Source organism: Planococcus citri, chromosome 2 (assembly GCF_950023065.1).
Source record: "Planococcus citri chromosome 2, ihPlaCitr1.1, whole genome shotgun sequence".
Taxonomy (NCBI): Eukaryota; Metazoa; Arthropoda; class Insecta; order Hemiptera; family Pseudococcidae; genus Planococcus; species Planococcus citri.
The window spans coordinates 13294297-13307729 of NC_088678.1; the positions used below are offsets into that span (position 1 = coordinate 13294297).

The 13433-nt window shown below is 33.8% G+C and overlaps 1 protein-coding gene across 2 annotated transcripts in view; it reads right to left on the reverse strand.

Moving 5' to 3' along the window:
• Window positions 1-13433, reverse strand: part of LOC135834738 (uncharacterized) — a 136148-nt gene that overhangs the window by 113999 nt on the left and 8716 nt on the right. The gene's annotated exons all lie outside the window — the stretch shown is intronic.

Consider the following 13433-nt stretch of genomic DNA (forward strand, 5'->3'; position numbering starts at 1 on the left):
ACCCACGATTCTCGAGTCAATAATTATTAATAAACAGTAAAAAGTTATAGCCGTGTGCTCTCCAATTCCAACAGCCACCACCGATTCACACGATAATTTGGTGCTCATAAATGTCAAATTTTGATACCTTTATGGCTCCGGGCTCACGTTTTTGCCTCACACTTGCAACCATTTTCAATATGATAAAAACCGAAATTTGAATAATGTAAATATTTCTCATCATAAAATGATGACACTTGTAACAATTTGTACGAGAGCTAATGAGCTCTAAGTACTTTTTAACCCCTTTTAAATTAACCACAAGTACATTCAAAATATTGACATGACATTTACGACTTTTTTATCACTTACTAATTATTCAGGATTGTCACCCTTTTTCATTTGTCGCACGCATGCAACCTCCAAATTGCAATTTTACAATGTCGTAAATGTCACCCGCATTTCAAAATTGCGCATCCTTTTTGATCCTTTCCTAAAATAAATTTAAATCAAACTGTCTTACCAATTTGCCCGATTCGAAGCCCTCCCTCTCAAAAACGAACCTAATTTTATTATAAATACAATTAGGGCGAGTTTACAAATCCTCAGTTGTTTTCGGACCTTCTAATAGATACTTCGAGTTCTATTTTACAGTTCGTTTCTCGACTACCTACTTTGTTTATTTTTTAAAAGTTTGTTACTGAATGTTGTCAATTGTTGAGTTCATGGTTTTCATTTAATTTTTGTTTACTGAATTCCAAGTACCATTTTCATAGATTTATCAAATTAATTCATTGGTCAATTATTTCATTTTATTTTACTCTCGAGTTAATCAACGATTTTATCGCGCATTTTATATTTATTCACAAGATCATTCGAGAATTTCAATTTTGGTTCGCGAATCCATTTACAGCACTAGAGATTTCCTGTCTAATTTTATTAGTTCAATTTATTCAACATTGGTAAGTCTCCTTTTGGAGTTTTATTTTATTTATTTAAATTTTAGTTTATCAAGTTTTCCTTACTTCGCCTAAACTTAATTTCAATTTTTTTTATTTTTGTGTAAATAATGATTTAAACAATTTCCATCCAAAATTTTGTAAATTTCCATCTTGAATTTATCAACTTAAATTTTGAAAACTGAATTTTCGAATTTTATTCAATTAAAACGTGAGTAATATAACAAGAAAAAAGCTGGAAACAAAAGTTGTCGAATGCGAAAAATTGAACCTTTTTCGCTGATTGGATTTTGAAACCGGTTTTCATTAATTCGCAGAAAGCCCATCAAAAGTTACCAGGTTGCAGTTAATTAGCCATTTTCAAAATCCAATCAGCAAAAATGGTTCAATTTTTCACGTTCTACAACTTTCAATTCCAGTTTTAATTTTTAGGGGATATCCAAGAACTGGTTGCTAAATGCGAACCAATGAACCGGTTTCAAAATGTGATTAGACAGAATTGCGTAATTTTTCACGACCTACATTTTATTCAAGCTTTTTACTCAATCTCCAATTTTTAGGTGATTTTAGATAACTGGTTGCAAATTAATGAACCAGTTTCAAAACCTGATCAGTGAAAAAGGTTCAATTTTTCATTTTCTCCCTCCACAACGTTTGTTCCAAGCTTTTTTCTCTATCTACAATTTTTGAGTATTTTTTGTTAACTGGTTGCAAATTAATGAACCGGTTTCAAAAAATTCATATCACGTTTTTGTCGCCTTAGTGTGTAAAATACATTGCGCCAATAAAAACCAGTTTGAATTTTTTGACCTAACCAAGTTTTCAATTTGTGGACACCCTGTGCATGGGCCTGAAATTTCCAAGGTCGCGTTTGAAAGCCCTTATTTGTCTCTACTCAACGCCGCTTCATTCATCTCGCCAGTGTTGCCGTTTTAGCGATTTTCAAGCTATTCCTAGCGATTTTGGTTCAGGAAAATCACTAGATATTTGCAATCTAGCTATTAGCGGGAAGTCTAGCGATTTTGCACTCCGCTAGCGGGAACTCTAGCTTTTTTCACCAAAAACCTATTTTATTCCGATTCAGCTAAAAATAATTCTCATTTTACATCATAATATCATATTAGTCCCACTTTTTCGATCAAAATATGATGAACAGTTTCATTTTTTTTGCCAAAAATCATTAAAAATTGTCGTTTTTTGCAAAAAAAATTTCCAAAACCTCATTTTTTTCCAAAAATTGCTTTACTGTCTTCTTTTTTGTTTTTTTCGTCAAAATTATCAAAATGTTTCTTTCATGTTAAAAATTAAGAAAAAATGTCTTCCACCTACTTATTTTCAATTGAAAAAAATCTCAAAATTCTCAAAATTGATTTTTAACATAAAAACGAACGTTTTTTGAATTTTTTTTTCAATTTCTGACGTGAAAGAAACATTTTGATAATTTTGACGAAAAAATGGAAAAAACGAGACTTGAAAGCAATTTTAGGGGGGAAAATGAGGTTTTTTGGAATTTTTTGCAAAAAACGACAATTTTTAATGATATTTGGCAAAAAATGAAACTTTTCAGCATATTTTAACCGAAAAATCGGACTTTTCAAAGATGTAAATCTAGCGGGAACTCTAGCTATTTTCCGTGGGCAATTTAGCGGGTTTTAGCTATTTTTTGAGATCAATCTGGCGGGATTTAAATTTTTAAAACGGCAACACTGCATCTCGCTAACTCTTTCCACTTGGAAATAAAAGCCACCGGGCACTACTTTTGTGTCATACTGTATAATATGTTTATGTATTGTCAAATATTGGGGTACACTTGTTGTACCCACTCTGACCACCTCAACGTGCCACAAGGCTTATATGAGGGGAAAACCGGACCCTTAGTCAAAGAAAACGTTATCATTAAAGTCACAACTTGATGCATAAACGCCTCAGCGGTTTGGTTTTAAAACGTATGTACGTCTACGTACGTACGTAAAAAAAATCAAACGGAACGAATTGCAGCTGATGTCGAGCGAGATGTGTTAATTTACGTTTCTAAAGTATTTTATAAAAAATTACCCAAACAATATGCGACGATGGGCGACGAAATGCTACACATCCGATAGTTACACATGGTTATAATGAAATACCTACAAATCGTAGCTCGGATCCCTTTCGAAAGGGAGAGGAGAAGGGAACTGAGTCTTGTTGCATGCGTTCGTGACAAACGATGTTTTTCTCACTGTGCTTATTATTCTGTATAAAAACAATCGCGAATAATTCATAGTAAACAAAACCTTTAAAAAATACAAACTAAAATTACGTTCAATTAAAATATTATACCTACGTAATGTTGAGTTTTGCACGAATGAAGGGATCGACACTTCGACAGTTCGACAGGATCAAGGAGACTTGACTAGAAACAGCGAGACAATTGAGGCAAGGCGAAAACAAAGGCGAGATCACGAATTACGAAAAAATACAAAAATAATGTGCCATGTTCTAAGTAATATTTCCAAAAAAATGTTTCCTGAAATCAAAACCTTCCTATTTCGAAAACTGCAAACAAGACCACGAGACCAAGTAAAGTACATGAAACACATCGAATATACATTACTACCTATGCACTTACGAAATATTTTAATAAGTGATTTTCTTGATCTCCACGTACACATTTTCGGAGATGGCGACCTTGAGCTCTCGAACATTTTAAACGAGACAATTTAATCGAAAGCGAAATACTAAAAAGGGTACGTACGTATAACCAAGACGTCAGCAATAATAACGTAGGTATCTAAAACCACCGGTTGTATCGACGAACTACGAAGTATACGAACGATCAAATACGATGCAACACATGTGGAACGCATAACCAGGCTAAATCGCAGATCCCTATTTTGCCAGTTTCATGTCTGTAACTCTAACTACCCTCTGAAAGATTGATGGGAATGGGATGCTGCAGTGTTTAATTCAAATATCCCGGTAATCGGTCGAAGGGCAGGGGGAAGAGGGTAAGCGAAGCGACAAGTGACAAAACATAATATCGAATGGTTTCTCATCTGTGCAAGTGCTACTACTAGTGTATGTAATGTACTTGTACAAGTGTAAGACACAGACTTGAAAATCGGCAACGTGTAAGACGTTGCCAAATTTTCCACACTGCACTGCAGGGATTATCAGTTACCAGTAACTCAGACACTTAATGACTTGAAAAGTTTACCCTCAAGTGCTTTACCTTCCTGGGATAAAAACTAACAAAATGCTGACATGTTGTGATTGAAAAGGTAATGAATACGAATATGCAATTATTATTTCTATAAATCGAAATCCTACCCCTTCCATGCCTATTTTCAGGATTCTCTTCATTGAAATAAAAACCTCAGCCAACTAACGGAATTCAGCACTTTTCAAAACATTCCATTCGACATACTGCACAATTTCATAAATTCTTTAAAAATAATTCACTCGAAGGGTATAGCGGGTTAAGTATGGTCAATCGGCCCTTGAAACAGTTATCGACCGCTCCTACCCTAAAAGGTCAACCATGATGAGAAAAAAATGTGATGAAAATTTTGGACCCCTAGGGCAAGTATTCGGGGGGGGGGGGCTAAAATGTGTTTTTTTAAAAATTAATCTTCTCATTTTTCACCAAATGCTGATAAAGATTTCGCGTTTTTTATAGATCGGTTCTAGAAAGTCCAAAGAACAAAACCAATTTAGGAAAAAAAATTTGGAGCGGGGGGGGGGGGGGTTCTGCCCTTTTAAAAATTTTGAACCGCCATTTTGTAATGAAGGGTCAAAGTAACAATGGAATTTTTCTAGTCAAAACACGCGTAATTTATCTGTAAACATACCATAAAAATTTGAAAAATTTTGGAGTGGTGGAAGTTTGTCAAAAAAAAATAAAAACTGACCCCCCCCCCCTCCTGCTTTATTAACCATAAGCCGCACCTACTAAGTATACATGGGTACAAGCTATGGATAAACCAGCTATTGGCCATTTATTTTATTTCATTCTGATGTCAACAGGAAATATTTATGCAGGGCCTTAAACTTCCGGACCCTTTTCAAACACCCCCCCCCCCCTCAATCCCAGATGATTATTTTGATGAAAAATAAAGTCACCGATATGGGTGTCGTTTTCATATGAATCGAACTTTCTGAAAACGAATTTTCAGTCAAATTCCCATTTGAACCCTTTTTTCTCCCCCTCCCCTCCCCCAAAATTGTTATTTTGATTAAAAATAAAGTCGCCGATATGGGTCTAATTACTTAGTTGTTCATTGCTCTGATGTAAAATATTCAAACTGATGATTAGAGAATGCGCTAAGAACTTCTACAATTTATAATGACTAGGGCCAAGATTTTTAAGCGGTATCAAACACTTTTTAAGTGCTATAAAAAAACAATAAAAATGCAAGAAAAAAAGCAAAAAAAAGCGCTATCAAATCCTACCATGTTACGCATCAAAATGATGGTTTTTTCAAACCCAGCAAGGTACCTCCCTTAAATATATGTACAACTTAAACCAAAATGAACGAAAAGAAGAAATGAAAAAAAAAGGAAAAAACTGAAACTAAAAATTTAAAAAAAAAGAAAATAATAAATGTAATATACCTACAAATCTCTAGTTCTAAAATAAGGGTATTTCATAATATTTCGAAACATGACAAAATATTATGAAATATGTAGGTAGGAACCAAATCACCCTTGGTATATGAACACCTGCCCCAAACCCCTGGATGAGCCTATATTGTTTACCCAATAATCAAAAATTGATTATATAAAGCTTTGCTTAAAATTCGGATGACTTTTACGACTTTAATTCAGGTTTCCTTTGATTTTTCCGTTAGCCATAAAATCTTACTTTAGGCAACCACAAACATCTGCAAAAATGGACAATTGGTAAAAAATATAACAAATAGATCTCTTGTTATAAATTTTACGACTTTTTGATCAACGTAATTGTTCACGTGCTGATACCAATAGGCAGCACTGTTTTCCTCCCTTTAAGAATCATGTCAAGTGATTTTATTACCTTGGTTGTAAAAGTCAACAAACCTTTTTTTTTACAAATTTCTGTTAAAAAACTGTTGTCTTGTGATAGGTACATTTTCAATAGCTATTGGAACTTATTAACCCTTAAATGCCACACTTATATTTTTTTCAAGATTTTCTTGCACTGGACTGACGAGAGACCTGATATCATGGCTACCTGATACATGTGCGTAAATGTTCAGCCTTTCATTTGGCATGTTTGACACATTGCCTACTTTCATATTTTAAGGGGCACAATTTTTTGAAAAAAAAATAAAATTTTTTCATATTTTTTGATAGTTTTTTGTAGCCAATCGACAGCGACTGGAATGAAACTACCGCCTGTTAAATATTTATGTATCCATGCTCTACTAATTTATGTACAACAACTTGCCTATTTTTCTCATTTAAGGGGCAAAAAATTCAAAAATAATTATTATTTCACTCGTTTTAAAAAATGTCTGCCCCTTAAAATAAAAAAGTATGCAATATGCTCAACAGCGGAATTGAAGCGCAAGACATACACACACATGTACCAATAGTCGTTCCCACCCGAGCACTCTTTCCTGCCAGCAGAACGCATCGAAAAAACTGGTGTGGTGAAATTCACCACCTTGTGGCATTTAAGGGTTAATTGGCTATTGAAAATGACCACAAAATAACATAGGCCTCATCTAGGTGCCCAAAGTCTCCCTCTTGCTTGTATTGTCCAATTTAATATAAATACAGGCAAAGGAGAGACTTAAAAATCAGTTCATTTCCGAATTTTCGTGTGTACATCATTTTTAATAATTTCAAGTACTCTTTCCGTCAGTAGATCGCAAATTTATTTAATTATATAATTTTTTAAAGTCTACATTGAATTTTTCGCGAAGTATTTCAATTTCACATTTTATCTCTTTAATTTTTTTACTCAATTTAAATATCCAATTTTTTTTATTTTTATTTAATTTAAATTTCCGAGTTCGTGTTTTTTTTTTAATTCACAAATTTGGAGCAACGAGGCAAATTATCCAAAACTGTAAGTTTTTAATTATATTTACTTATTTTTTATTTATTTTAATTAGTATTTTATTTGAATTTTCTTGGTACATATTTTTTACTTTCTTTTATAATTTGATATTTTTTATTTCTATTATTTTTAAAATTCAACAATTTTATAATTTTTTACTTTGTACAATAAACCCAAATTTCTAAAATTTCCACATTTTTAGTCATTTTTTTTTACTAGGGAATATAACATAAAATAAAAATTGAAAAATGAAAACTGAATCTGTTATTTTTCAGTTTTTCCTCTCTTGTTTTTTTGAACTGATCTTTTTTCAACAATTTTTTTTTACCAAAAAAAAGCGCTAACGACGAAAAAAAGCCCCATGAAAGCAAAATTTTCGACTTTTTGGCCCAAAATAAGCATTTTAAAACATTTACACCTTAAAAAAGTAAAAAAAAAAGCACTATCAACCTTCACCATTCGTCTCACTAATCATCTAAGTATTTGAATATTTTACATCAGAGCAATGAACAACTACTTAAGTAATTAGATACAAAACCTATATTAATATGGTAATGAAAGAAAATTGTATTAATATTCAGGGGAAGGGAGGGGGAGAAAAATGGTTTAAATGGGAATTTGACTGCAAATTCGTTTTCAGAAGGTTCGATTTATATGAAAACGATACCCATATCGGTGACTTTATTTTTCATCAAAACAATCATCTGTGATTGGGGGGGGGGAGAGGTGTTTGATAAGGGTCCGGGAGTTTAAGGCCCTGCATAAATATTTCCTATTCGCATCAGAATGAAATGATTTTATAAAATAAATGGCTAATATCTGGTTTATCCATACCTCGTACCCATGTATAGTAGGTGCGGCTTATGGTTAATAAAGCAAGAGGGGGGGGGGGTCGGTTTTTATTTTTTTTGACAAACTTCCACCACTCCAAAATTTTTGAAATTTTTACGGTATGTTTACAGATAAATTCCGCGTGTTTTGACTATAAAAATTCCATTGTTACGTTGACCCTTCATTACAAAATGGCGGTTAAAAATTTTTAAAAGGGCAGAAACCCCCCCCCCAAAAATTGCCCAAATTTTTTTCCTAAATTGGTTTTGTTCTTTGGACTTTCTAGAACCGATCTAAAAAACGCGAAATCTTTATCAGCATTTGGTGAAAAATGAGAAGATTAATTTTAAAAAAACACATTTTAGCCCCTCCCCCTCCAAATACTTGCCCTAGGGGTCCAAAATTTTCATCACATTTTTTTCTCATCATGGTTGACCTTTTAGGGTAGGAGCGGTCAATAACTGTTTCAAGGGCCGATTCACCATACTTAACCCGCTATACCCTTTAAAACTTTAAAAGCACGAGAGAGGTAAAAAAATCTCCCCTCTAATTTGAGGACACCCCTCCTCCCTGTGATAATTGTATAACTGCTTACAACTCGAAACAAAAGTGTTCATCACCTTCGTTTAAAATCCTCCAACCCCAACCTAGTAAAATAACACAATCATAATTATTAATTATGAACGATACGAGAAGACGTTCGAAAATAAAACAACATCTGAGAACCACTGAAATGAATAATTATCGTTATCTGTTTACTGTTGTTGTTGTTGTTGTTGTTGAGTCTCTAACTCGCCACCGAAAGGTAGGTACGAGAATCAACCAATGGGCAAGCTACTCGTACGTCGATATAAGGTTTGTTCGTTTTTAACCAGGTTTCTTACCCGGGTAAGGTTAAATCCAGAGACCTGTTATAGGTCTTTGGTTAAATCAGGGGTAAAAAGTGGAGAGCGGAGTAAGGAGAGTAAGGAAAGTGTAGACCCGGTTAGACCGAGTAATAAAAACGAACAAACCTACAAAATATTATGTATTGTACAAGATATTGCTCGAGTTTCATCATCATGCTACGAAATCTTCCAGTTTCACGAATAAAGATGTGTACGAAGACGAAGTAGCATAAGTAGGTAACCGTGGTAAAACTGATAAGCAATAATACTTGAAATTCACTACGAAAATTATAATTAGCCCAACTGCATTTTAGATAAGACATCTATGAACTCTCAATCGTACGTAATTATAGTAAAAATACCACAATTCGAGGTATCCAAAATCTTATAAGTACTTGAATTTTAGAGCGATTTTTGTCCAATTCTTATTGTTAGTTCATATTACGAGGAGGTAAGTTATTGTTTACCTATAGACTACAAAAACGTGAAAAACAAAACAGAAATACACGTCTGTACAATGTAAGTAAAGTACATACATAGAACATGCCATGGACATACACAATGCCTTGCCTGATATTTTTTTCAAGTAGGTAGGCATAGTATCTACTTGGATGATGATACCAAATGATACCGAAGTATTCGTACTAAAACGACACAATTTATTTTACGATCACGAATTTACGAATACATAAATATCTCACTTCGATACAATGATGAATTATTATCAACTAACTTGCTCCTTTATACCTACACTTTACAGAAATATGGAATCATCGGTTCATCGCCTTTCTTCTTATCAATTTAGATACCTTAGGTAGGTATGATGTTTAAGAACAGATGACAGGAAGTTTTAGACCACGTGCCTAGTAACTTCGAACGACGAACTCGAGGAGTGAAATTATTTAGACATAATACATAAAGTAATAAGTAATTACTCCAAATGAGAATGACCAAACCATTAACCATACGACAATTCACTCACTAATATGTTAAAATTAAACGATTATCAAGTCGTAATAATAAAATACCACATACCTTGAACTGATTCGAATTCGATTTCATTTTGGCACGTATGAACAGATTACTCGACTAATGACTACCTATTAAAACGAAATAAAACACCGAAACAGGGAAGACAACCGAAGCCGAACTGATAAAAAGATAAAATAAAATGATGTAAGTAGCAAATTCGCGAGAAGAGTGAAACCAAAAGATCAAGTCGAGACTTGTCCGGATGTTCGCTTGCAGCCTCCTCGCACAGTACTCGAGTACGTCGCGTCTTCGCCGATGACGTTATGGTTGTGGTTGTTGGTACTTGGTACTTCACTTTACTTTGTACCCTGTACCAGTTCAAGGCGCCTTTCTTCACGCACCTGCGCAGTGCGCAGCTAACTACTTTGCTGGAATTTTTCACACTGAACCGATAGGACTGTTTATTATTCATTACAGGATTTTCATTGCTATTTGCTGGGCTGATACTTTAGAGAGATTTTTTTTCGAAGTGATGGTTTCCGATTGGGGATTAGAATGTTGATAAATTTAGATCGGAAAAGCATGTTCAAAAACCACCATCAATCAAACTTTAGCTAAGGTGCTGATTAGTGCTGATATTCATTATTTTTTTTACGAATTTTTGAAAATTGTAAAATACTTTCTGGTAGGGATTTTTTAGGATCATTTATAATGGCCGTAATAAAAAAGTACGAAAAAAATAAGTATACAAAATTTCAAAGTGTTTTTTTTTTTTACGAAAACCAAAATTAAATTTATGTAGGTACCTACCTACTTTTTCGTAAAAAAAAAAAAAAACACTTCGAAATTTTGTCCATGTTTTTTCCGTAGCTTTTTACGGTCAAAATTATAAAAGATGCTTAACTTTTCATATTTTTCAAAATGAGTCCAGTTCGAAAACTACTTATGTAGGTACCAGCTTTTGGCAATTCTGAAGCCTCTAGGAAGCTTCTAATTTTCTACAGAAATTTCAAATCGCTCTGGAAGCGGTGAAAAATGAAAATGAACCTTAGCACCTACAGTACAGCTTTGACGAGTGCTTACTGCTTATGCATTTCACGTCTTTCTCTTCACTTTTAGGCGATTTTTCTAAAATTTCAACTTTTCAAGGTACATATTTAAATTCAAAAGTAAATTTTTACCCAATTTTTAAACCCCAGAAAAGATTTAAAAAAAATCAAATTAAAATTTTGGTCAAAAATTTGGTTTTCAAGTTTTCAACTGACAGCTGCAATTTCGAGGTAATCACTTGAAACGGTCAAGAGGATGCCCAATAGGTTAATAACCATGCCAATCACCAACGAAAAAGTGCTAAAGTGCTTTTTTCGATTTTTGGTGAATTTTTGAAAAACAAATTTAGTCCAAAAATGAAGGAAAAAAATCAAAATTTTACCAAATTGACCAAGAAAGCTGAAGTTTGGGAAATACCTTATTTTCGGCATGTCAAATCGATTGGAAACTGTTTCAACCCGTTTTGAGCAGTTCTGGAGCCTCCAGCAGATTTTTGAAACTCAAAATTCCCACAAAATTTTATCAAACGGAGATGGGAAGCGGAAATTTACTCTGCGAACTAATTTCAATACAATACGAAGTCAACTGCAGGTGGATTTCAAATCGTTTTGGAGCCTTCAGCAACTTTTTTAAAACTACTGGAGCCTCCAGTAAATTTTTTAAACTTGAAATTTCTCCAACATTTCATCAAACGAAGATGGAAAAGGGAAAACCAAAATTTACTCTGATGCAAACTAATTTCAATACGCTACGAAGACATCTGTAGGTGGATTTAAAGTCGTTTTGGAGCCTCCAGCAACTTTTTGAAAATTACTGGAGCCTCCAGTAGATTTGAAATTTCTCCAAAATTTCATCAAACGAAGATGGAAAGCCGAAATTTACTTCGCACTCCAAGTTTGACACCCTCTGAAAACGACTTCAGGTGGGTTTAAGTCATTTCGGAGCCTCCAGCGACTTTTTGAAAATTACTGGAGTCTCCACCAGATTTTTAAAACTTGAAATTCCCGCAACATTTTACAAAATGGAGTTGCGAAGCCGAAATTTAATCTGCAAATTAATTTCAATTACGCTACGAAGCAAACCACCAGGTGGATTTTAAGTCGTTTTGGAGCTTCCATTGACTTTTTGAAAATTACTGGAGCCTCCAGTAGATTTTTGAAACTAGAAATCTCCTAAAATTTCATAAAATGGAGACGGAGAGACGAAATTCATTCTGCAAACTAATTTCAACACGCTACGAAGTCGACTGCTGGTAGATTTCAAATCATTTTGGAGCCTCCAGCGACTTTTTGAAAGGTTGAATTGCGTTTTCTGGAAAATTGAAATCTAAAAAGTAGCTAGAAGCTTCAAAACTATTTGAAACCACCATTTAGTCGACTTCATGTCGTATTGAAATTAGTTTACGAAGTAAATTTCGTCTTTCCATCTTCGTTTGATGAAATTTTGGAGAAATTACAAGTTTCAAAAATCTACTTGAGGCTCCAGTAATTTTCAAAAAGTCGCTGAAGGCTCAAAAACGACTTAAAATCCACCTGCAGTTCACTTCGTAGCGTATTGAAATTAGTTTGCAGAGTAAATTTTGGCTTTCCATCTCCATTTGATGAAATTTCGTGGGAATTTCGAGTTTCAAAAATCTGCTGGAGGCTCCAGAACTGCTCAAAATGGGTTGAAACGGATTCCAATCGATTTGGCTTGCCGAAAATAGGGTATTTCCCAAATTTCAGCTTTCTTGGTCAATTTGGTAAATTTTGATTTTTTCCCCTAATTTTTGGCCTAAATTTGATTTTCAAAAATTCACCAAAAATCGAAAAACGCACTTTAGCACTTGAAATTTTGACAGGTGATGAATTTTTGCCTGATCTTTCGATCTACGTTTGTACGGTTTGAAAAATTTCGTACAAGTCCTATGTTGGAACGCAAAATCTGTGATTTCGGCTGACCTGTCGATCAAAATGGTCACCATTTTGTGAGTAGAGCCACTTTTTTTTTAGTACCAGGGCTAGAAATGTTCCTTAGGACTCCCCTTTTAGGAAAAAAGTTGCCCCGGAGGATCGGCAGGGGGTGCAGGTAATCCTTATGCGGGCCCCCGACGTTCGTTCATAAAAAAAATAAAAAAATAAAAATGAAGACCATTACCTACTTATACTCAACAGATTTTTTGGTGGATTTTTTTCAATTTTATAAAATTTCCAAAAAGGCAAAAGTGAACTTCGTAACTAAAAATTTTGATTTTGAAAATAGGGGTTTCAGGACAAATTCTTTTGATCTTGCATGGGTTCATTCAAATTGAAACGCAAGTTCGAAAAGTAGGTACATTTTATTTTTACAAAATTGCCCAAAAAAAACTTCAAAAATTAATAATATTTGAATAGACCGGATCAGTTTCTTTTCTAGGGTGTCTGGTGTCTACCAAATTCAGAAAACATAATTTCGTACCATTTTCATAATTTCTTAAATCTGTGGGACATTTTCAAGATTTTTGCAGGATCACGAATTTAGGTACTAATTTTATCTCTTTCCCAGAAAAGATGTCGCAAAAAATAACGTAATTTTAGAAACCTAGGCATTCAAAACCATGTTTAATTTCTCAAATTCTCAAAGAAACGAAAAGGACAATTTCAGTCGTTTTAATTTTTAAACTATTCCATCAGTTTTCATTTTCCTATTATTTTTATGAACTGAAATAGGTCAACATTTGCACACATGGAACGCAAATGCACACAAACATCA